This window comes from Bos taurus, chromosome 2, assembly GCF_002263795.3.
Source record: "Bos taurus isolate L1 Dominette 01449 registration number 42190680 breed Hereford chromosome 2, ARS-UCD2.0, whole genome shotgun sequence".
In the NCBI taxonomy this organism is placed as follows: Eukaryota; Metazoa; Chordata; class Mammalia; order Artiodactyla; family Bovidae; genus Bos; species Bos taurus.
Window position 1 is genome coordinate 46,002,864 of NC_037329.1, and position 15,289 is coordinate 46,018,152.

At 40.6% G+C, this 15,289-nt stretch overlaps 1 long non-coding RNA gene across 1 annotated transcript; it reads left to right on the top strand.

Moving 5' to 3' along the window:
• Positions 1 to 2,603: 2,603 nt before the first annotated feature.
• LOC132343576 (uncharacterized) lies at positions 2,604 to 11,604 on the top strand. Its single transcript, XR_009492480.1, has 2 exons — positions 2,604 to 2,761; positions 11,073 to 11,604. It is a non-coding gene; the product is annotated as an uncharacterized lncRNA (long non-coding RNA).
• The last annotated feature ends 3,685 nt before the right edge of the window (positions 11,605 to 15,289 follow it).

Here is a 15,289-nt window from a genome sequence, read left to right on the forward strand (position 1 = left end):
TGAACTTTTGGGCCAACTCAATATATGGCACAGAATAAGTGCCTACAGAAGTTGATGATAAATTTTATTAATAGTTTGAACTTTAATATTTTAATATATATAATACTGTTTCCAAATTTTATATGATTAAGCTTTAAATATTTAAAGACATACATTTATGTCTTTATATTTAAAATGAGCTTTTTATTCAATCTGACAATCTTTATGTTTAAATTGGTATATTTAGACCATTCACAGTTAAGGTGACTATCAATACTGCATTAAAATCTAACCTCTTGCTAGCTGTTTTTCTTTGTTCCATTTGTACTGTTCTTCATTTCTTTTTTTTTTTTTTTTTCTTTCTTTCTAGGGATAGGTATTTTTATGATGATATTTCATCTCTTGACTTACTAGTTATACCTCTGTTTAAAATTTTTTAGCAATTACCCTGGGATTTACAACATACATTTCAGATTAATCTGAGTCTACCTTCAAACAATGTTGTACTACTTTATAAGTAATGTCAGGCCTTTACAACAGTGTATGAATTCTTCCCACCTATTCCTTGTGCTATGATTTTTCACATGCTTTACTTTTATATGTGCCATGTATGTTATCAGCCAGTTATCTTTCAGCACATTTACAAATAAGAAATAACTTTTATCTCGTTTTCATTCATTCCAGTTCCCTTTCTCCTCATTTTTTTGGGTGTAGATCCAAGTTTCCAACTGACCTCATATTTCCCCTGCCTTTAGTATTTCTTCTTTCCTTTAGTATTTTCTTATAAAGTATGTCAGGCAATGAATTCTCTCAATTGTTTTAGAATGTCTGTTTTTTTTTCTCTCTCTTCTCTTTTACTAGATGTGTAATAAAATTCTGGGTTGACATTTCTCCCTAATACTTTAATTACGTTACTACATTTACTTTCTGCTTAAATAGTTTCTGATGAGAAGTCGGTTTTAATTATTATGCTTGTTCCTCTGTAGAGAAGTTTTCCTTTTCTGGCTAACTTTAATATTTTCTCTCTCATTTTCATAAATTTGAGTACTGTATGCCTGTGTGTGTGTATCTGTGTGTTTGATGTTTATCCTGCTTGGTGTTCGTGAGCTTCTTGGATCTGTGATTTCACGTCTGTTACTAATTTTACTAATGGTAAAATTCTGTGCCATTATTTTAAAAAATATGTCTTCTGCTCTATTTTTGCCCTCTTTTCGATTAGTGTATGTTACACTGCTTGAAATTGTCCCACTCTATTTATTGGGTGCTTTATTCTCTTTTATTCATTGTTTGTTTTCTCCGTTTTTCAGTTTGGTTAATTTTCACTCACCTATCATCAAATTCACAAATTCTTTCCTTGGCTGTGTTGAGTCTACTGAGCCTGTTGGAGGTCTTTAAAGCTGTTTGTTACTGATTATTTTACTTTCAGTATTTTTATTTGATTCTTCCTTAGAGTTTCCATCTCTCTGCTTAATTATTTCATATTTCATGTTATCCTCTTTGTTCTATTAGAGTCAGTAACATATTGATCAAAATTAGTTACACTTCTGTAGTTCCAACATCTGTGTCATAGCCAGTCTGATCCTGATGCTTCAACTAGTCTGTGAGTGTGTGTGTATGTGTGTGTTTGTCTTTTCACCTACCTTAGAACTTTAGTTGTTGTTGAAAGTCAGACAACTCGTGTAGGGCTAAAGATCCTGGGGTGAATATTTTTTATAGTTGGAGATGAGCACCCATTTTCTTGAGCTAGACCTTAAGTATGGGGTTTGTGTTAACCTGTGCAGAGTTTGGAGTTTGTCATTCTTCTGGTTACTGTAAGCGTACTCCAGGCTTAAAACTCCTCTGGTGACCTGTGTTTACAGTGTAGGCGGATCTGCTAGAGGTTCTTTTAGTGTCTGTTCCCTCCTTGGATTTTCATCTTCCTTTTGCACCGTTGCCTATGAGGATCCCTCTCCTGCGGGTCTCCCAGGGTATTCCACTGCTATTTCACTCTAAGATTGCTAGCCTGGTTGTGGAGGGATGCAAGGGAGTGAAGAGAGCATGCCCTGGTGTTATGATTCAGTCTTAGTCTCAGGCAGGACTCCGTCCCTGGTCTGGGAGACGGCCTTCACAAACATTCTGCCCACCCAGCTACAGAGCAGGACCTTGCAGGTATTTCTCCCCATATGCTGTGCTGTGTGCTCAGTCATGTCTGGCTCTTTGTGACCCCATGGAGTGCAGCATGCCAGGCTCCTCTGTCCACGGGATTCCCCGGGCAAGAATACTGGAGTGGGTTACCATTCCCTCCTCCAGGGATCTTCCCCACCCAGGGACTGAACCCGTCTCTTGCATCTCCTGCATTGGCAGGCAGTTTCTTTATCGCCAGTACCACCTGGGAAGCCTTTCTCCCCATAGGGAAAATATAAATACTCATATTGTATGGCTCCCAGAGGAAGCATGTTTCTTCTTTTCTGCGCCCTTCCCCCAATGCAGTGGATTTCCATCAGTACCCTGAGCTGTTTCCCCTGCAAATAAGCCTTTCATCCTACAACAGAGATAGAGGAGATGGGTTTGAGCAGTGGCTGCTGTTCCCTTTCTCTGTCTGCACCATGAAAAAAGCTTTCTCAGGATTCTTCCAAGTCTTTCCTATGAGTACAGCTGCAAGAATGTGCAAACACCTCTATATATGCCACACCCAGGGGCTTTACACTCTCATACTAGCCTACTCAGCCTCCAGCAGTTTCTGAAAACATTTTAGCTGTGTCTTCTTGCAGTCTTATGTGGAATCTGGCAGAATCTGCCACAGGTAAGTAATGTTCAAGTGTTATTTATCGCTAAAGGCATCTGTCTCTCTCGATATTTGAGTTTACTTGTTTGCCCAGAAACCTCAATTCTATGACGGGTCCAGCTTTTTTCTTGTTGTAAGGGTGGGAATAATATTTCTTACAGCTTTCTATATCTCCAAGCTAAAACCAGAAGTCTTTTAATCATTAATTTAATAACAACATTAAGGCAAATATGTGAAACTTTATTCTATAAAGTAGGCATTATTATAATATCTTAATTGAAAGCAGAGTAACTTGAATATAATAAAGAAGTCAGTTATTATAGGAACAATGAAGATATATCAAGACATTTGGGAATTTTTTTCAGTTGCATCAGAAAAAAGTAAATTTGGCTTTTGAATATCTCTAAAACTATACTGGAATTTGTTGCCTTTGGGAATTTTGTATATGGTTGTTAAAAATTAAGATAAAGATGAGCCTTCTATTGTGACCATTCCAACTATCAAAAAAGTACAATGTGATTTAATGTATTCTTACTTGAATCAAGGAGGGTCTTGTTTCTGTCTCATATTGGACAGAATAATTTGGACTGCAGGTATCAGAGAATTCCAACTTGAATCATAGGAAATGGAATGTCTGGAGATAGTGATTCTAAGGTTGGTGAATTCAGAGTCTCCACCAAGACATCTCTGGCCTGGCAACTACTATACAAAATCATTGCCAATGACTCAGGACAGCCAAGCAAGAACAGAAAAGCAAGAACAGACAGGAAGGCCAGGCACTGAAATATGCATCACTCAGCAACATCAGCCCAGGAAGGCACATGTTCCCACTACAGAAACACTGAAGATGGTCATTTCCAGTCTTAACACACATCATTCAGATTGAGTGTGGCTGTTTGGCAACTCCCCTTCTGCATCAATTCTGATGATAACACTGGCTTATTATGAGCCAGTGTTATTCTAAGTACTTTATAAGCAATAGTTCGGGTAATCTGCACAATAATCCTACGAAGCAAGTACTATTATTATAGAGATTTTTTTTTCTTTTGTTCACACCACACAGCATGAAGGATCTTAGGTCCCCTACCAGGGATCTAACCCATTCCCCCTGCAGTGGAAGTGCAGAGTTTTAAGCACTGGACCTCCAGGAAGTCCTAAGGCAGGTGTTATTATTCTCCCTATCTTCAATGGGGAAAGTAAAGTTCAGTGATGCTGAGTTACTTGCTTATGGTCACAAAACCAGAAAGAGATGAATGTGGGATTTAAATATGACTCCGTAATCCATACCCTTATGTAATGTGTCATCCTGCCTTGAACATTTTCTCTCCTTGATATCTCTGATTATTTCTTTGATCTTTCTCTGTTTAGTTCACTGGTTCTTTTTTTTTTTTTTTTCCTTGCTCGGAAAAGAAGAACTCCTCCCAAGATGTTCTTTTTTTTCTTCCCTTGTGGATGCTTCTGCTCCCAAGGCTTAATTAAAGTACCACAGCACCACCATGGTGATTGGTGATGAAGTGGTATGCTGTCCAATCCTTCCACAGCAGTTTCACACCTTCTTTTCTATCCACAATCCTCCAGCACACCCCCTTCCATCTTCCATTCTGCTGATGCTCTGCTTCTTATCCCATCATCCTCCAAAAAGAAAAACTCCACAAGGGATTTTCCACATGCTCCCATCACCAGTCCACCACTCTCTTTTTTCCTGTTTCACTGGTTGCTTTTTCTCAATGTCTTTTGTCAGTTTCTCCATTCTTTACATTTCTAAATATCAGCTTCTTGTGCTCAGACCTGGACTCTCCCTCTATTTCTTGATGATGTTTACATCAATTTTTCATTGCAGACTTTCCCTCGAAACTCTTGTATATTACCCATCTCCCTGGTGTATCCATAAGAGGCACCTCAAATCACACGCCCCCAGATGAATCCTGGTTTAGCCCACAGAAACTGCTGTCTTTTCCAGCTCTATAAAAGGCAAATATGTCATTTCAGCACTCAGATTCTGAAACCATGGTGTTGACCTTGATTCTTCTACACTGAATGTAGATTCAATCACTTGACAGATTTGAGGCCTGGCATGCTGCAATTCATGGCGTTGCAGAGTCGGACATGACTGAGTGACTGAACTGAACTAAACTGAACTGAACCTTCAAAATACATCCAGCATCCAAGCCACTAACACTTCTTATCTTGAATTTTGTAACAACCTTTTTATGGCAAAGAAGATCCTTCTTTACTATTAATAGAACCTACCTTTTAGCTAGCATATACCCACTCCAGTATTCTTGGGCTTCCCTCGTGGCTCAGCTGGTAAAGAATCTGCCTGCAATGTGGGAGACCTGGGTTCAATCCCTGGGTTGGGAAGATCCCCTGGCATCTTCTATCTGGAGTGGGAAAAGGCTACCCACTCCAGTATTTTGGCCTGGAAAATTCCATGGACTGTATAGACGATGGGGTCACAAAGAGTCAGACACAACTGAGCGACTTTCACTTTCACTTTTTCACTTGGCTGCCATGAATAACAACTGCACTAGCCAGACTTCCTTGCATCTAAGCAAAGCCCCAAAACTGAGCTCTGACCAGTGGAATGTACGCATAAGAATTATTGGAACTTTGAAGAAATGTACCTAAAAGGAGAAGTCATGGCTTGGTTCTGCTCTTTCCCCTAGAGTTCTGCCTTTGCTATCTGAACGTGGATGAAATAAAACAATCTCTAGCGCCAGTCTTGGAAGATTGGAATTTTATTAAGGGAGCTTAAAGGTTTCCTTACCAAAAAGTTTTGCTGTTGTTTTTTTCATTCCATCCACTTGTGAGGAAGGTATATAAGATCCTCAAAACATATTTCTGTGATTTTCATTATTAAGATTTATTTTATTCACTCCATTTTGCCTATATTAGATATCACAATTAAAATTGATTTAAGATCACATTTGAGCATGAAAAAAGGTGAATATCTCTTAATCTATGAAGAAGGGAGAAAGGAAAAGGAGAAAGGGCATTTATTAAATACCAGGAAATGAGCTATGTTCTTTTTTCCCCCATGTTATCAAGCTTAATCTTGATAACAACAACCTTGGTTGGCAGAATTATTATCTGCCTTTTATGAAGAGCTATTCAAGGCTTGGAGAAGTCTCTTCAATATGGTACTGAAGTGGCAGGGCTAGGTTTGACCTTAGTGCTTGAGTGTGTATTTGTTAATTTAAGTAATAGATTACTAGAACATAGATTATGTTGGATTAGCTCTAATGCCACATGTGGCCTTGTCCAGTAAAAACAGAAGAAGCACTCCTTCCCAATTAATGTGCCATGACTTTTCAGTGATGAAATCATGGCATGCAGAGAGCTAAGGGCAAGGCCTAGAACATAGAGGATGCTCAAGAAACACTCATTCCCTGCTCAACTCCCTCCTTTCCCCTTTAAAGAAGATTCTGTAAGAAGGAATTTGGGAATATTTGATTATAAATATCTGAATACTTGAAATATTTAAGTGTTTGAAATATTTGAAATAAGTAATTATATATAGGGCAAGCCTTAGAAATGATTCCTTCAGGAGTTGTGTTTATGATTAGTGTTTGACCTGAGTGTGTTTTTGTTTACTGGTTTGTGCTGCAAGCTTGAGGGACAAATTATCAAGGGCTTAGATGGCTGGGGCTCCTGTCTGGAGAGATGCTCTGAGGAGAGGGAGGCACTAGAAGGGTGCCTTGAAGCTGGCTGACGTCAGCATCCACAGCAGAGGGATGAGTCCCTGCCACCAGTTCCCAGAGCCCCCCAAGACTGTGGGGGGGCTGGTAACAGGAAGGAGCCTCCCCATCTCTTTTCAGGAAAGGAGTTTACTTAAGGACATTTTAAACAAAGCTTTTTGTGCTCCAAACACTTCTTTTCATCAGAGCAGGAGAATATGTTGCAGTGATTTATATTCGCATGGGGCCAACATGGATGTGAAAGAGGTTTCAACTTAGGCACGAGGTTAGTTTCAAAGACTAGTTAATCTGTTTTTCTTTCTTTCTTTTTTGCACAGAAGCTGGTAAGATAGGACCTACGTGTGAATAACTTCATAGATGAATTTTTTTGTATTTGGTTTACTTGGGTTGGTATGATACATTATGTTTAAGTTCCTCAAACACTGTGGATCCCCCTAATGTGTATGAATGACTGAGGCTTTGTAAATTAAGGGATATTTCCCTGGTGACTCAGATGGTAAAGAATCCTTCTGCCATGCAAGAGATCTGGGTTTCATCCCTGCGTCAGGAAGATCCCAGGGATCATCCCCTGGGGAAGGTAATGGCTACCTGTTCCAGTATTCTTGCCTGGAGAATTCCATGGGCAGAGGAGCCTGGTGGGTACAGTCCATGGTGTCACAAAGACCTGGACACAACTAAGTGACTAACACTTTCACTTTATGTGAATAAAGTTATTCGATGGAGTCAAAGGAAACAAAAAGGGAGTCCCAGTTTTCAGATAAAAATGCTTAATATGGCTCATCTACTGGTGGAAAACCCAGAGTGGTACCATTGTACATTTCTGTGTGGAGCGCAAACCTCCAAGAAAGCCCACATCTTTTGTCTGCCTTGTTGTTGAGTCATTAATTTGTGTCCAACTCTTTGGTGACCCCACCAAGTTGCAGCCCACCATGTTCCTCTTGCCAGGATTCTCCAGGCAAGAATACTGGAGCGCGTTGTCATTTCCTTCTCCAGGGGCCTTAGCCTCAAACTATCAGCCCAGATAGCATACAGTGTACACCGAAGGGCTGTCTATTTGTAGGCAGTTGCGGTGGGGCAGGAGTTATCTCTTGTCTATGGCTTTAATGTGTGCACTGCTATGTGTGACCTTCCATGTTCCAAGGTGTGAGCTCAACTAGTATTTCATTCATAATAAAACTCACTTTCAATTCAAATTTCATCAACCTGCCCAGACTTGTAAAGAAAAGCAACAAAATCAAATTTCTATTTCTCATTTCAACTATCTATGTGGAATTTGTATAAAAGAACTCTAACTTTTAATGATGAACAGGACAATTCCATTTAGCAGCACTTAGAAGATACAGGGGCCATACTTGGAAAATATTCATTAACATTCAGCAGTTTGAGAATCCTTAGTGCCTAATTATCAAAGTGAGTTTAATTACCACAGACACCATTCATCCAACTGGCTGGAACACAAGAAGAAATTAAATGATGCCAATGCCTGTTTGTCCCCAAAGTCTTCCTTCCATATTTGTTTATCACATTTATAAGGTAGGAGTTCATGGTGATTGCCAAAAACAAGCCCACAAAACTGCAATAGTGGCTCAGCATTCTCTGTTCCATTGGGAGCCCAATTAAAATGAAAGGGGCTTGGCATCTTCATATATCACATACTATAAGCTGTAAATACTCTCCTGCCATTTGAGGACAGCAGGATAACTGGTTTCATAACCAACCCACCATCAATCTAATGGGTATTTACCACAGGAAAAAGTGACAGGCAGTGGGGAACACACTGAGAATCAATGAGTCTCTGCAGTGTTATTATCATTCACTCTGCCTAGAAACACTGCTGCGTCATTGCTCTGCTCCTTCCCCAGATCAGGGAGTTGTCTGAGCCTCAGTTGTCACTGATGCTGATTTCACTGGCTGGAGACGAAGACTACTTTGGCCCTTCTCCTTGGGAGGTCAGCCAGGAGTCACAAGGAGAAGCGTATCCTGCTTACCCAGAGAGGACCTCTCCTTCTGCCCCTCGGCATGATCACTGTCATCGTTACCTACTTGGAGAGACCTGTGTCCCACTGGTAGGGAGGATTCTGGTCAGTTTCATCACCTTCTTGTATTTTCAGCTCTCAGAGCATCCATAAGATCTGCCTTTCAGCAACTCTGGTTGCTGAGTGAAGAATGGGGATAGCATCTTAGAAACTGTGATAAAAATGATCTTCAGATCTAAAAGAATCCTGACAAGCCTTGTTGACAAGGTTGGCAACAAAGGTTAGCAATGTGAGGTAGCCACAGTGGACGCTGGGGTGCAAGCAACAGCTTCTTTCTTACTACTACCCTTTTTTCTTTCAAAATCTACTTTTTTTTTCCTTTTTATATTTTCATGTAAGTTGGTCTTCTTTTAGTACTTCTGATTTATAGTTTAGATTTTTATATTTCATACTTGGGTAAATCTGTTCCCCAATTTTCTTAATGTCTATCACAGCTCCTGGTAGATGTTCAAGGAACATCAATTGGTTATGATTTACTGCCTAGGGAGCCGATGAATGAAACATGGATTTTTTTTGGTTAAAACAAAATGCTTTTCTGAGCTTTAACCAAAAGCCACAGGTTGTTGAAAAGGTATCAGGCACTTGACTCAATAGAAGATCTGAGGCTGATCTCCTTCCTGCTGTTTAATATAAGAATAGTCTCACAATTTCAATGTCTGAGACTCGACATTTACCAGAGCGATTGCCAGCATCGCTGTGGACTCGCCTTCATTCTGTCTTCTAGCTGGCAAGCCTTTTGATTTATACAGCACTGAAAAGTCAGTGGTGAGGCTTACATTCTTCCTATCCCACTTTCAAACTCTTGGCAGATCTTATTGTCAAAGTGGTCTGATGGAATGAGGACAGGGCTGCTGAAACTGCCTGATTTCCCAGCATGAGTCGTGTTTAAATCTTAACCACATATTAGTTAACATGCCATATGTTGCCAAAGGATGCTGCCAAACTTTTCTCAGTGTTGCTCAGGAAAGTAAGGTACTTAACACAATGCCATCCTTAGTCAGCTCTGTCTTTAAAAGGTGGTCCCACTACAGTAATTTATATTGGGTTACAGATCCCATGAGTTTACACATATATCTAATTTTGATGTGAGAACAACTTGGACTACTGTTTTAGCAGAATTGTTTTTAAAAACACTAAAGATTTATGTAACAATCTTAGATGAAGTGTCATGTAATTTAGAGCAAAACCGCTTGAACAATACATACAAAAAAGAAAAGACTGATCAAGAAAACCATTGGCAAATTGGACCCACTAAGGCTGGAGAAGACTCTTGAGAGTCCCTTGGACAGCAAGATCAAATCAGTCAATCATAAAGGAAATCAACCCTGAATATTCATTGGAAGGACTGCTGCTGAAGCTTCAATCCTTTGGCTACCTGATGTGAAGAGCCGACTCGTTGGAATAAGACCCTGATGCTGGGAAAGATTGAGGGCAAGAGGCAAAGGAGATGACAAAGGATGAGATGGTTGGATGGCATCATGACTCAATGGACATGAGTTTGAGCAAACTCTGGGAGATAGTGAAGGACAGGGGAGCCTGGAGTGCTGCAGTTCATGGAGTCACAAAGAGTCAGACATGACTTAGCAACTGAACAAAAGGCTATAACTGAAAGGGTTTATTTGTGTAATAGAGCTTATTTCTGTCCTAATGCAAGCCTGCTACATCCATACATCAAATTTATTCTTATTGATCTTCATCTTCAATTTTAAAAGCATCTCTTAAAAAACTGCTTACAAAGCCAAGAAAATAACATCTAAAAAAGTACCTTTGAACATTAGCATTGGGCCAGGTTGACTGATGTCTCTATGTCATCACCTTACTTTAAGTACCGTATGCAACTATATTTTCTGGAATCCAAAGTAGCAGAATAAGCAGGTATATTGTGAACAGAGATAGAGGTAGATGGAGACAGTGAGAAAGAGAGTGAGACTGAAAATGAAAGAACAATGACCCAAAGGGCTATGTGTCTCTAGCGAGGTAGAACATTAAGCAAATTCATTAATTACGCCTTCCTACTTCAAATGAGCAAGCTAATTATTTGTTTACTTGAATCAATATTGCCCCCAGCTATAGACAATAATAGGAGAAGGCAATGGCACCCCACTCCAGTACTCTTGCCTGGAAAATCTCATGGACAGAGGAGCCTGGTAGGCTGCAGTCCATGGGGTCACTAAGAGTCGGACACAACTGAGCGACTTCACTTTGACTTTTCACTTTCATGCACTGGAGAAGGAAATGGCAACCCACTCCAGTGTTCTTGCCTAGAGAATCCCAGGGATGGGATGGTGGGCTGCCATCTATGGGATGGCACAGGGTCAGACAGGACTGAAGCGACTTAGCGGCAGCAGCAGCATAGACAATAATAAACACCAACAAAGACAATTGTGTTTGCCAGGACATGAATATATTTAAATTTCAAAGTTTATATTTATCCCACCACAGAGAAAAGTTCAGACGATATATTTATGCAAAACATCAGTACATAAAGCACAGTAACTGAAATATAACTTTATAAATGAAGTAAATACTTCAAAAATTTTTTTTTGTTCTTCCCACCTATCAATCAGTTCAGTGAAATGTATGCATCTGTTTCAGGTTATAAGACTAAGGAGATCCAACCAGTCCATTCTGAAGGTGATCAGCCCTGGGATTTCTTTGGAAGGAATGATGCTAAAGCTGAAACTCCAGTACTTTGGCCACCTCATGCGAAGAGTTGACTCATTGGAAAAGACTCTGATGCTGGGAGGGATTGGGGGCAGGAGGAAAAGCGGATGACAGAGGATGAGATGGCTGGATGGCATCACTGACTCGATGGACGTGAGTCTGAGTGAACTCCAGGAGTTGGTGATGGACAGGGAGGCCTGGCATGCTGTGATTCATGGGGTCACAGAGAATCGGACACGACTGAGCAACTGAACTGAACTGAACTGAACAAGACGTAATGTTATATATATCAACACACACACACACACACATACACACATATGTATATAAAATGTCCTATTTATAGTAAATTATACATGTATGTATATATAATATCAATAGTGAATATTTATTGAACATTTACTAGATGCCCAGCACTTGTAACTGGTATATTATGTATGAATATCATGGAATAATCAAAAGACTTATTTTGTTTTATTCTTTCTGGTGTCTCACTATCCTTTTTAAACTTTGATGAAATTAACATTTAAATCAGCACACTTCGTGTAAAGGAGATAATCCTCTGTGATGTGAATGGGCCTCAACCAATCAGTTGAAGGTCTTAAAAAAAAGACTGACCTCCTTTGAGTGAGAAGGAATTCTGCTTGCAGACTGACTCTAGACTCTTCCAACTGCAACTCCTTCCTGGAGGTCTGGCTTGCCAACCAAATCTGCCTGCAGATTTTAGACTTGCCAGGCCCCACAACTGTGTAAGCCAATTCCTTAAAATAAGTATCTTGATAGATGGATATCTTAATCCTATCTCTATTGTCTCTCACCACATGCACATACATCCTATTGGTTCTGTTTCTCTGAAGAACATGCAACCAGCTGGTGCCTTGCTAGCCAGTTCCTGACCATTTGAGGCCAGAGATATAGTAAAGGGAGTGGTGAGAGATGGCAAGGAAGTGTCTTCCTTGAACAGATCTCTGTACTACCTGACAAATACTAAAAAAAAAAGCTGGCATTTCTTTCTATAACACTTTCTTGACTCTTCCCAAATCTCACTGAAGAAGCTTGGCTGGATCCACCCTCTTGCAATAAACATGAACCAACTTATGCCTCTTTATATTAGGTGGTCACGTGTGGTTCTTTTCACAGCCTCTAACACACAGGCATTCCTTTCCAGCTCTAGATCCTGGGGCGCTCCACCCCTCTCAGGCAACTGTCTGAATGACTAGCACTAGGCAACTGTCTCTCTTCTGGATGGTCTCCATCTGGTCAGTGGAGAATGCTGCTGCATCCTTTGCCCTTACAAATAATGGCTCTGCAGCTGCCCTAACCCTGCAGCTCGGTCCTTTCTCTGCTGCCCAGGCACTTAGCTGATCTCTGTCTCCGCCCTCAGAATGAATGGAGCAGGAGTCAAGCCTGCTTTCACAACGTTAGCTGGCCCCAGACAAGGTACATCAAGGTCTCAAAGTGGTCCTATTGAAGCCCTTTCTCACTTCAAAGTTAAAAAACTGTGGGCTAAAGGATAATAAGCCACATACCTGAACCTCCAACCCCAAAAGGAATCATAGGGGCTCACAACAGCTCTGGCTGTCTCCAAAGAAATCCCTTCATAAATGGTTACTCCTTTACTCCTCTCTTTACTTTTGATAGTTTCAAAGAGGCTGGGAGTTTAAGAGTTGTGTAGCCAATTCATTGCACTTCTCTTTGTAATTTCTGAATTCAGTCTCAGAGTCACCTTGACATCAATACCCATCACCCAGATGCCTCAGTGAAAGCAGATGTGAGGAGGCGCATTTGAATTTCTTGTTATATTCTTTTCTAAAAAATATATTCTGTTTTGAGCACTAAAATGGAATTGCTTCACTTCATTATGCACCAAACCATGGGAGAGGTACTTTATTATTCCCATTTCACATATGATGAAAGTAAGCCAGACATATTAAGTAACCTGCCCTGGGTCACCTGGTTAGTGTCAGAGCTGAGTTGCCAGACCTGGCGGATCTAATTTTGATTCAAAATCCTAACCACTGCAACATAATGCCAGTCACCGAATATTTACTTGGCACTATTCCAAAGTACAAGTCTACATCCTGATTGGTGAGTTTTCCATTTGATTAACTTCCTTTCAGGAGAAGAAAAATGCCTATTTCTGACTTTTGGAAATAGATCAATGCTCCATAAGATCTGGGCATAGGATTTCTTATGTAAGAATCTATTTAGCATCAACTAGGAACTCAGGGCTGAGCTGTGATAGATTTGGAGGACAATGAAAGAAGCCTAAATGAGATAGTAAACCAGTAGCCTGGATTGGAGAAGGGAAACATGATTTTACTTGGAGTTCATCCATTTTAATTTCTCTATTAAGTAAGCTGGTCTATGAAACGAATGGGAAGATGACATAGGAAGTCATGGTATACTGCGTGATTCCCAAGGGCTGGGAGGCTCTCTTCCCCCAAAGATATATTCTCCACTGGCTTCTGGGTGATTAATATCCCCCAGCCAGAGAGACTCTTGCTTGAAGCTATCTTGGCTTAAGACTATGTTGTGCATTAAAATGTAATGCCTCTGGGAGAATGAACACTTCACTAACTTTCTTTTCGCCCCTTTATCTGTAGGTATTCTTTAGCTTCATTATAGAAAGCAAGTGGGGCTTCCCAGGTAGAGCTAGTGATAAAGAATCTGCCTGCTAATGCAGAGACACAAGAGACACAGGTTTGATCCCTGGGTCGGGAAGATCCCCTGGAGGAGGGCACGACAACCCACTCCAGTATTCTTGCCTGGAGAATACCATGGACAGAGAAGCCTGGCAGACTAGAGTCCATAGGGTTGCAAAGAATTGGACATGACTGAAGCAACTTAGCTCACACACAGAAAGCAACCAAAAAGAAGGAAAAGGAGGAAAACTCAAGATAAAGTGAAGAGAAAAGAAAACTGCCTCAAAGGCCACATCTGCCCATGAAATAGTTTGAGGAATGTATAGATCACCTATTTCCAGGCTGGAGGGGCTTTGGACCACTGACTGGGCCACAGTGCAGGGGATTTGACTTAAAGGGGTGCACCAAGCACCACTGCAGCCAAATCAGTGACCCTCACCCTATCTGTGGTAGGGAGGAAAAGCTGGAATGGTACAAGCTGACTGACGTTCAGGTGGATTGTTTTGGGAAAGCCAAAAGAAATTGTTTTGGGAAAGCCAAAAGGCTCACTGAGGCTTTTTAAGTTAACCATAGTGTCCAGGAGAGTAATAGAGAAAGCATGAAAATTTCTCTGTGTAATAAAATAACAAGAGATTTTCATTTTATCCTGATGTCAAAGACAGGGCAGGTGGGAATCTGCTTTGGTGGGGGAACCTGAGGTGGAAAAGGAGGAAGACTGTTGAAGGAGAAGTGTCAGACATGGGAGAAATTCTTGGTTAGAAGAGAGCAGATCCCAGCAAAATGGAGTCAGGCTAGATCCTGAGAAGAGACAGAGAGAGGGAGGAGAAAGAGGATTTGGTAAGGAAGGCTGGACAGATGACAGAACAGAGATACGTGCTATTCAATTTTCAACTGCCTTCTTAGCTGTGTTGTGACTGCACCCTTCTGCTAGTCCCAAATCTTGAATGAATGTTGTTTGTACAACAGTAGTGTCCTAGGAATATTTAGCAAAGGAAGAAGAATGTATGTCCATGAGGTGATGGATTCAGACAGAAGGACCACAGCTATGAAGGCAAGGTGGGAAGTAGGATGAGAAGAACGAGTTAGAAGGAAAAGCATTCTTCCCAGGAACATAGTGTGAGGGGCTGGACATACTGCAGATATCAAAGATTGAGGACCTGGGAATTTTTCTGGGCTATCAAAGGAAGGGATACCATGGACTGAAAAGCATGGAGTTATTCAGGTGACCTGATGAATCATATTTTTCAAATGTATGCAAGTGCAATTGCACTTAATTACATAAATAGGCACACACGTATAAACATGTAAAGCAGTATAAATATATAAATGTAAACACATATGTGTAACATGATAACACAGACACACACACACACACACACACACACACACATAATTACTTAATTCATAGAAATTTTGATGACTGAGGCTTCCCAGATGGCACTAGTGATAAAGAACCCATCTGCCAAAGCAGGAGACACAAGAGACCCGGTTTTCATCCCTGCG